This window comes from Microtus oregoni, unplaced genomic scaffold (genome assembly GCF_018167655.1).
Source record: "Microtus oregoni isolate MIOR12 unplaced genomic scaffold, Mior012 000113F_ref0000058, whole genome shotgun sequence".
In the NCBI taxonomy this organism is placed as follows: Eukaryota; Metazoa; Chordata; class Mammalia; order Rodentia; family Cricetidae; genus Microtus; species Microtus oregoni.
In genome coordinates, this window is record NW_024544742.1 from 2,442,416 (window position 1) to 2,453,232 (window position 10,817).

Sequence of the window (10,817 nt, forward strand, 5' to 3'; positions counted from 1 at the left end):
GACAGCATATATGGAGGCAGGTAACCTTACCTTTGCAAATGACCCTTTTGGAGGCCCTACTTCAAGCTCCTCTCTTCTCCTAATCTTGGTTTTTTTATTAGTTTAGGAGAAGAATTAAAACTCAATCTACATGATCTGTGAACACTGAATGAGTTAAGTATGTGTGGCCACCTTGATGTCTGCCTGTCTGACAACAGGGGCAGAGTTCATGGGCATCTGACTCATTGCAGCAGGCCGCTCCTGCCAGCAGAAGAGACAACTGCAACAGGATCCTTCTCAGAACACCCTTTATTGGAGCACTTACACTTGAGGTTTGAAAGAGGCAAGAAGACCCCATCCCCGTGGAAGCAGAAGAATATATACGGTGCCAGACAAAGCCCTGACATGTCATCAACCCAATGGCTCAGGCCAGAATGGAGCGATAAACGTGCTAAATAATGATTGGCCAGATCGGATGGCCAGATCGAAAGACTCCCCGCGCTGGGAGGGGGAGCTCGTGCGCATGCGCACAAGTTCTCTCAAGTTTGACGTGGAACAGCAAATGGCGCCCAGGCTCCGTGCCCACGACATGACAGCACCTTGGTGCGCGCTACATCTCCCCCTTTTATATTTTAAAGCAGAAACCCGATCTAGTTTGAGACCTCATGACGTCCCCAATGATCAAGGGTTAGGGTGCGCTGTGCGCGTCATGCTGTGTATCCTCTCATGTGCAATGGCAGCAAGGCCTATGAGGTGCAAGGACTACCAGCACGTTCAAAAAACATTGAGAACTGGGTGTGCCTGTCCCAGTGCAATGTCTCTAACGACTTGGGGTGCGGAGGCCACATCCAGTTATAGGTCATGCTTGAGGCTAGCCAGCCAGACCTGAGGGGAGATGCCATGTTTGAGGGCGGCAAGGGCCTGGACTATAATTGCTTTGTCCCGAGCTGGCCGTGCACGAGATCGGCGCAGAAGCCAAAGGCAGAGAAACACGCCGAGGCAACATATGGCACCGAATATGCCAACCCCCACCCACTCCTTAAAGAAAGAAAAAGCGGATTGCAGCCAATCAGTAAATTGTCCAAGGGTTATGGGCTGTATACGAGTATTGTTCAAGGTAGGAATCTGTAACAGCTGGTCCTGGATCAGGTTCTCCGCTTCCTTGGACCAGTTGCTGGCAAGGAATTCGCCTAGGATCTTTGATTCATTTCTGGAATTATCAAAAGAAAGTGCGGTTATGCATACATGCTTTTGATACGAAATGCAACCCATTTGAACCAAATCAGCCAAATCATTAATTTGACTTTGTAAAAAAATCAATTCTTTGATTAGCTGCCACTATGCCTGACAGCATGTGTCTATTTATTCTGCTTTGAGTATCCAGGACTGTAGCGGCCTGTGCAACCACATTATTAATGGTATCTGCAGTTTGTACTTGATTGGTCATAGCCACTGCTGCGGTAACCGCGGCAGCCGCTGACACCGCTATCGCTGTTACTCTAGCGGCGGTGAGTCCAAAATCCCTTCCTTCTCGTAACAGAGTAATGAGTGGGAACGTATCAGGATCCGTTTTAACAGGAATTGGCACGAATGTTGGTATCCTCATAACCACTACAAGGTTCCATGAACCATTCCAGCATTGAGCTAGAAAGCAATCGGTACTCCTGCAATCTACCTCTTGGGTAGCATTAGTAATATTAGTTAGCAGAAACACAAAAGGAGAAGGCACACACACTGGTGCTGCCGCCAAGGTAGTATTGGCCAGCTCCTCCTCCTGAAGTACACGAAGTCGCCTACCAAGGGATGTTTCGGTTACTATACCAGAAACATTAATCAGCCGGGTGGTGAGCTTTTGGATTTGGGCTAAGGCGGAAATGTCTGCTGTTGCTCCTGCCTCATTGGAAACCAACCATTGATACCAGGACCACCCATCCCCTATGGTTGAACTTTTGTTTGACTGATTATAAAAATATCTCTTCATAGACGGAGAAAGGGAGAATCCCTGTAAAATCTGTAACTCCTCCCATGTCCTGCCCTGGCAGGCAGTATAGGTGGGAGGGAAAGAAAAATCTGGGACACAATGTGGGGATGCTTGAAATTCAGTGCTATCATAATCTCTAAGAGAGGGATCTTTCGTAGGCACCAACAATGTGGTATTCATAGCCAAGGTGGTAACGTCAACTGAAGTCGCTTTACTGGTTGTACCACCTCCTGATTGGGCACCCTGAACAATCTGATTTAAATCTGATGCCAATATGCCTATATTCATCTGACTATAAAGCAAGGGATCCATCCAATTAACCAAATTCTTTTGTTTTAACAGAATGCATGGGGTTTTATTTTCCAAGGAAAAACAAAAGGTTCCATTAAGCACAACTTTAGTTGAATTAAATCGTTCTATCTTATCATCTCTAGGGACCATACAAGGGGCTTCCATATCGCATGAGGAGGAAACCAAGGTGGGAATAATAGAGGAATTAGCGTGAACAGGCATAGGTATTGGCCATGTCCTGGTTACTGCCCACAGTTGCGTCATTTTCATCTTTATCATTGGCGTCCACAGGAGGAGAATCAGCACCACGAGAGTCGTCCTCATTGTCCTGTATCCATTTCAACTCTCTTGTCAGTCTTGCCGGGACCCAAACCGGTTGTTCCTGGCCCTGTGGAAAAATACAAACAGCTCCTCTGGATCTAGCAATCACTGGATCCGGGCCACACCATGTGTTATTTAACACATCTTTCCACTTTACTTCAATGTTTTCGGTGAGTAGAGCCCCAGCATGTCGGCTGGCCGCTGATTGTCCCTGATCATCAAGGTTTAAAAAAATTCAAAGTGAAAGTAGCTAGGGATATGGCATTCTTGGGTGAATAGCCCTGGGCTACTCCCCCTTTTTGTTTTTGTAACATTTCCTTTAACGAGCGATTAGCCCGTTCTACAATGCCTTGCCCTTGTGGATCGTATGGCAGGCCAGTGTGATGGCAAACACCCATCTGAGAGCAAAACTGCTGAAAGGTTTTGGAGGCATACACAGGACCATTATCAGTTTTCAAGCATTTGGGTTTACCCCAAGCGGCCCATGCCTCCAGGCAATGAGTTATAACATTAACCACCTTTTCACCTGTAAAGGGTGATGCATGGATCACACCAGAACAAGTATCAACTGATACATGCACGTATTGCATACGGCCAAAACTAGGTACATGGGTGACATCCATTTGCCAGAGGTCACCTGGTAGCAGGCCTTTTGGATTGACTCCAACATGTGGGGGACACAGGCCTGGCAAGATTTAACGATGTCCCTAGCCGCTTGTCTAGGAATGTTAAATTTAAGCGTTAGTGTCCTGGCGGGCACATGATATAACTCGTGAAATTGGCGTGCTGCTGAAAAAGGATCTGATGTTATCATTGGAAAAGCTCGGGTGGCTTCGTCGGCGCGAGCATTGGCCTCTGCCATAGGACCTGGCAGCAGTGTGTGCGCTCGTATATGAGCCATGTGAAAAGGATGCGACCTCTTTCTAATAGTATCACGTATGGACAACAGAATGGAGACCACGGGGCTCCTGTCAGAGAACATTGCAGAAGATTCAAGTTGATTTATAGCATTGACCACATAATGGGAATCTGAGTAAATATTAAGAGGACCTGTAAAGGTGAGAAACACCTCCAGAACCATTTGACACTCTACTAGTTGTGGCCTATTTGGCTCAAAATGTTTAATGACCGTCTCCCCTCCCTGGACAACATAGTCTCCCACACCAGAGCTTGACCCATCAGTATAAACGGTGACTGCATTATCCAAGGGGCAAGTCTTGGTCACCTTAGGAAAAATAACTGGATGATTCATGACAAAATGTAACAGTTTATCGGAGGGATAATGATTATCAAACCTGCCAGAAAATGCACAGACAAGAACAACCCAATCAGCTAGTGTTGCACTCAAGACTTGTATTTGTTTAGGGGTATATGGCTGGATCAACAACTGTGGTTGCATAGCAAAATGTGTTAAAGACATCTTTATACCCATCATGGCAATAGACGCCACAGCCGTGGGATAATACTCAATTGTTTTGCGAATGGAGGCATGAGCATGTATCCATAACAAAGGCCCATCTTGCCAAAGGACAGCTGTGGGTGTTGACTTAGTATGCAAAATACACAACACTAATTGTTTATTTTCATCATATCGTCTTAACTTTGCATTCTGAATGGCCTGTTCAACCCTCTCCAAGGCCTCTCTTGCGTCCTGTGTCAGCATTAGAGGGGACGTCACTCTTGGGTCTCCCTCCAAAATTTTAAATAGGGGTCTCAACTCAGCTGTAGTGAGCTGAAGGTACAGCCGAAGCCAGTTGATATCACCTAGCAATCTTTGAAAATCATTAAGTGTTTTAAGATTGTCAAGTCTCAGACTTATTTTCTGCGGTCTGATAGCCTGTGGGGTTATAATAGCTCCCAGAAATCATCCCACCTCTTCCTTCTGTACCTTTTCAGGAGCAATTTCCAGCCCATATTTCCTAAGTGCGTCAACGGTGGTGGAAAATGCCAAATCAAGCACATCATTAGTAGGGGCAGCTATCAAGATATCATCCATATAATGGCATAATCTCAAATTTGGAAATTTTAAGCGCACTGGCTCCAAGGCCTTTTGAACAAACAACTTGCACATGGTAGGGCTATTGGCCATTCCTTGGGGCAAAACCCTCCATTGATACCTTGCATCAGGTTGTTCATGACTAACGGATGGAATTGTAAATGCAAACCGAGGACAATCCTCCTTGTTCAAGGGTATCGAGAAAAAGCAATCCTTTATATCAATAATAATGATTGGACAATCTCTAGGAAGGCTAGAAAGCAAGGCAATCCCCTTTGCACTGATCCAAATAACTGCATTTGCTGATTAACTGCTCTAAGGTCATGTAGGAGCCTCCATTTCCCTGATTTTTTCTTGATCACAAAAATAGGCGTATTCCAAGGAGATTGAGTCATCTCCAGGTGCCCCAGAGCAAGTTGCTCTTTTACCAATTCTTGTGCTGCCTCCAATTTTTCTCTAGAGAGGGGCCACTGAGGGACCCAGACCAGGATGTCAGTGGTCCAGGGTATAGGGATGGCATCCTCAGTGGCCCCTAGGAAAAACCCAGGCCTTGACGTCCAGGACTCATTGAAGGCATGATCGGTTCAGGGGTGCCCTGAAGCCCATTCCCTAGTCCCCTGCCCAGAACATATCCGGACTGCAGCATTAACTGTTGACTAACATCTGAATACTGTGTAACAAGTTTTATTCTCATCTGACTCAAAACATCTCGCCCCCATAAGGAAATGAGGAGATCAATAACGAAAGGTTGAAATAGTCCCTTTTGTCCTTCTTCATATGTCCAAGTTAATTCTTTAGCACTGACCTTTGGTGTATTGGCATACCCCAGGCCCTGTAATGTTTGAGATGATAGCTGAAGAGGCCACCGTTTCGGCCAATCCCCCTCTCTAATAATGCTGCGGTCTGCACCTGTGTCCAGCAAGCCTTGAAACGTTTTGCCTTCTATGTTAAGGGCTATGATCAGCCTTTGATCTAAACCCATAGACAGGCAAACAAGATCTGTGCCAGTGGAACCAAACCCCTGATCCCCTCTATTCATAGCCCTGGCTGGAAAATGGTTATGCAGACTAGGCAAGATCAACATTTGAGCTATGCGATCCCCTGGGGAAATAGCTGTAATGCCCCTTGGGGAGGAACACATGATCTTAATTATGCCAGTATAATCAGGGTCTATAACACCCGGGGTTACTACTAGCCCCCTCAGAGCAGATGATGAACGTCCTAACAGTAAGCCCACAGTGTCTCTAGGCAACGGACATTTAAAGTCTGACTCAATGGGCTGCACTCCCATTTGTGGTGTCAATACCAGCCTGGTGGCGGCACAGATGTCCAACCCTGCAGAGCCCGCGGTTGCCCTTCGGGTTTCTGAGGTGGCTGCTCTGCCTGATCTTGCAATGCCCCATACATTTGAGGGCCCTGGGGACATGGGCCCCTCTTGCCGTTTTTTGAACCTGGTGGATTAGTAATGGGCCGGCCAGAATCTGATGGATTAGTAATGGGCCAGCCATTGATGTCTTTCACCGACCAGCATTCATTTCCCCAATGCCTCCCCTTTTTGCATCTCGGACAGAGGCCTGGTTGATGTCCTCCACCTCCCTGCCTCCCTTCTCCATTCGGACATGTTTTTCTTATATGACCCGGCTGGCCACATTTAAAACAGACTCCTGGCCTATTGCCAGACATCCGGGCAGTAGCCAAAACAGCAGCTGCCAGTCCAGAATTAGTCAATGGCCCTCCTATTTCCCTGCAAGCTTTCATCCATGCTTGGAGTCCTTTTCCTTTCCAGGGGTGATTGCCCTCCTACATTCTTTGGTACATTGTTCATAGACGAGTTGCTCTACTAAAGGCATACACTGATCCATGTCGCTAAATACTCTTCCTGCTGCCTCCATCATTCGAGCGACAAAGACTGAAAATGGCTCTGCTGGTCCTTGTATTATCTTGGTTAAATTACCCGACACTTGGCCCCTGTTAGGCAGGGTTTTCCAGGCTCGTATGGCTATTTCATTAATTTGTTGGTAAACTTGAATAGGAAACACGGTCTGATTGTTTATCCACTGTCCTTGACCTAGTAACATGTCGGCCATCCAGGCAGCATTGCCGTTATCTGCATTAACACGGGCCTGTGCATAAGCATAGTCAGTATAAATGGACCTGAAGTCCAAGTATTGGCCTAAAGTAACACACGCCTTAACAGTACTCATCCAATCAGCAGGTGTCATTGCCGATTGTCCTAGGCATTCTACAAGTCCGAGCGTGAAGCTCACAGACACTCCATAAGTCTGTGTGGCCTCAGCCAAATCCTTTAACTGTTTATAATCAACCAACTCATGAAACCTCTGCCCTGTGTTGGGATCCTGAAAGACGGGGAACTCAGCAGCCAATCGGCTCCATGTGCCAGGCTTAATGAAGGAAGCCGACGTGGCAGGAGGTGCCGATGGGCCACTCCTGGTACCACTAGCTCTAGGTGAATCATATGGTGGGGGCTTAGTATGCTCCGGACTACACTGTCCCCGTTCATACTGAACTGCAGCTTCTTCTAGATCTTCCTCTAGATCTTCCTCCTCCACATCTAATTGGTCCTCATCCTCGGAGGACTCATCTATACAAAAATTAGGAAATTCCTGGAAGAGTGGATACCGCGTATTCTCTAGCTCCCTGTCTTTCTCTGGAGCTTTCTCTTCCCTCTTCCGAGAGCTCTTGTCACCCTCCCTTTTCCGAGAGCTTTTGTCGCCCTCCTTAGGCCTATGTTTTTTGTGTTCTCCTGTCTTTTCTTCCTTGGTATCTAGCTCAGACATGCTATCCTGGTAGTCTGAAAGCGCTCTTTGGCCTTCTTTTACTGCCTCGACGCATTTCCAATCCCGCAAACAGGCTCGTACAAATATCCATAATGGATGACTTCCTGGCTGAATGAAGCTTACCCTCTGCCTTTGCTGTCTCGAGGGCCCTACCTAGCTTGTTCCAGCAGGGGAGATTGATGTCCCCCGAACCTCCAAACCATGGTGCTACTCGATCCACATCCTCCAAAAACTTTCTTACGATACCCTCGGAGATTTTTAGATCTCGGTCCCTAAGCAGCCTCTGGATAGGGCGCGAGAAAGGCACCATGCCAGCGGGTCCAGACGCTACATTTCCCATGCTGTAGGTTATCTGCACATCTTATGCACGAGTTGAAATGCCTACCTATCTACACTGGGCTTACTTTCAGTTTCACTTACTGCCGGTCCTAGCAAATACACTCTTGACCAGCTCTATGAAAAAGTGGAAAAAAGGCAATGGGTCAGCACCAAGACGACCATACCCCAAATGACAGTGGCTCCCCAGAGAGGATTCACTCCTCCACTTAGCACGTCAGAAGTAATACTCACGGAGAACTCACCGGCGCCGCCGCTCCGAGCGTCTAAGTTCTGAATCCTCCTGCTTCCGCAGGGGTCTCTGCCTGATGCCGTGATGGAAGTCCGGGTTTCGGCACCACTTGCAGCACGCTGTTCCTGCCAGCAGAAGAGACGACTGCAACAGGATCCTTCTCAGAACACCCTTTATTGGAGCACTTACACTTGAGGTTTGAAAGAGGCAAGAAGACCCCATCCCCGTGGAAGCAGAAGAATATATACGGTGCCAGGCAAAGCCCTGACATGTCATCAACCCAATGGCTCAGGCCAGAATGGAGCGATAAACGTGCTAAATAATGATTGGCCAGATCGGATGGCCAGATCGAAAGACTCCCCGCGCTGGGAGGGGGAGCTCGTGCGCATGCGCACAAGTTCTCTCAAGTTTGACGTGGAACAGCAAATGGCGCCCAGGCTCCGTGCCCACGACATGACAGCGCCTTGGGGCACGCTATATCTGACAGCGCCATGGTGCATGCTACAACTCAAAGCACAGGATTGTCAGCAATCAATCTCTGGTCCACCTAACTCTACAGCATAAGAGTTGTCATGGTTGCTCATCTGATCTTCCACATATGACCTCCATCCACAGAGATGTCAGAAAAATCCTTCCCTAAGAGGGCAAGTTCTTTACAAATGAAAGATTATACAACAGAAGAGACATGGAAGATTTATTTGGCCAAGCTGTTGAAAGGATAAAGTGATGGTAGTAGGTCATTGGTTAGTTAAATAAAGAAACTGCTTCCCCTGTTAGGTTAGAACATAGGTGGGAGGAGTAAAGAAAACAGAATGCTGGGAGGAAGAGGAAGTGAGCTCATAGACGCCATGATCCCCTCTCCCGGGCAGACGCGATAGCTCTCCTCTCTGAGGCAGATGGCGATGCAGCCAGCCACCAGGTCAGACATGCGGAATCTTTCCTGGAGAGTGCACTCGTGATGCTACATAGATTATTAGAAATAGGTTAAGATGCTAAACTAATGGGCCAGGCAGTGTTTAAACGAATACAGTTTGTGTGTAATTATTTCTGGGCATAATCTAGCAATGCTGCCCTGGTGCTGGTGACGCAGCCCCACTGCTCAAATTACTACAGCATGGCACTCAGACATGTGGAAAACTGAATCCACTGAAAGCCTGAGAAAGCTTGGGAATGAGTAAAGCAAGTTTTCATGGTAGCAGCAATATCTCGGGTCTGCTCTACTTGCTAGTAGCAAGCAAGCACACTCATTTAAGAGAGGCTTCCTCATTCACCTTCAGCTGCAAAACTCTGCAGCACTGAAGAGGTCCTGCCACGAAACATTTAAATGGTGTTGATAAAAGCCAACTGAATGCTTGTTTGTTTTCAGCAGTAGCAGGGAAAAAAAATACCTCTGTTGTTTTAAAATGCTGGATTTCTGGTCTGTCCTGCCAGGGCAAACTCTGACTGTTTGAGGCAGGAGGGCCAGCAACAGAGAGAGGGCTTGAGTGTTGTCTGTTGCAGCTTGTTTGATGGCAAGGACCTTGAAACACTGTATACTTGTGGCACTGAATGTGGCTCAGGCTGGTACCTCAGCCACAAGTTTGGAATGGCAGAAAGCTATGGAATGGGCTAAATCTAGCAAGCAAAGACACGACTTTAGTCCTACTGAGATTGCTTGGTAAATTAAAGAGTTGTTGGTTGTGGTAGTACACAACTTTAATCCCAACACTTGGGTGGCAGAGGGAGATTGACCTCTGTAACTTCAAGGTGTGGTAGCACACACCTTTAATCCCAGTGCTGAGAAGGCAGAGACAAACAGGTCTCTGTGAGTTCAAGGTGTAGTAGCATACACCTTTAATCCCAATGACTGGGAGGCAGAAACAGGTGGCTCTCTGAAACTTCAAGAACAGCCTGGTCTACAGAGTTATTCCAGGTCAAAGATACAGAGAACCTGTCTCAAAAGGCAAAAAATAAAAAGGAAAAATAAACAAAATAGAGCTTACATTGAAACTCACAAAGATGGAAAATACACAGAGAATTTTGATACTGTACGCTATTGTGCACTGTTTGAATCATTTGAAGCCTGAGGAAGGAGCAATAGCTGCTAAAAGATATTTCTTTATAAATGCTGCTTATCTAATCCAACATAAATATTTTGACAATACATTGACTTTGAAATTTGGATCTAAGGACATGATGCTTTGGAAAGGAGTTTCTTGTTTTGTTTTCACAGAAGGGGAGAGTCTGTGGATTGCCTCTATCCCAATATGGTATGATGGACCATGCCCTCCTGAAAGGTTGCTGTGAACACCTTCAAAAAATTGCTTCGCTCAACTGCCAACTGAGATGAAACTAGCACACAGGTTATGAAGGTATAATTCATAAACAATGCCACGCGAGTTTGGAATTATGATTAATGGGTTGGTATTTATTTAAAGGGGAAATAACTTACAGATCACGGTTAGCCCTCTGCGCAATCAGGAAAGGAGTCTAGTCACCGGCAGAACATAAAGTGAATAGAGCGAGGAGAGGGAAGTGGCTGCTTTTTTAAAGAGAGAGAGACCATGCCCCAATAGGCTGATATCTCAGCAGCTATAGGCTGGAGGAATGGGAGGACCTCCCACACCACCTCCCCCTTTCGTTTAAATAAGAAAGTTCTAAACCGACAATGAAATTATATACAATAAGTACAAATATCCTATTCTAACTAGCTTAGGTCTTGTATAATAAATAAATTGGCCAAGTCATGAGAGAAAGTAACTACATTTGTATAGTCTTCAACCCCATCAAAGATCTGAGAAGGGAAATAATGTTATCTGGGTAATTAGGAAGTTCAGTAAAACAAATTCCAAAACATGCAACAAATCACAGAGACAACTAGCTACCTAGGCAATCACCCAAATT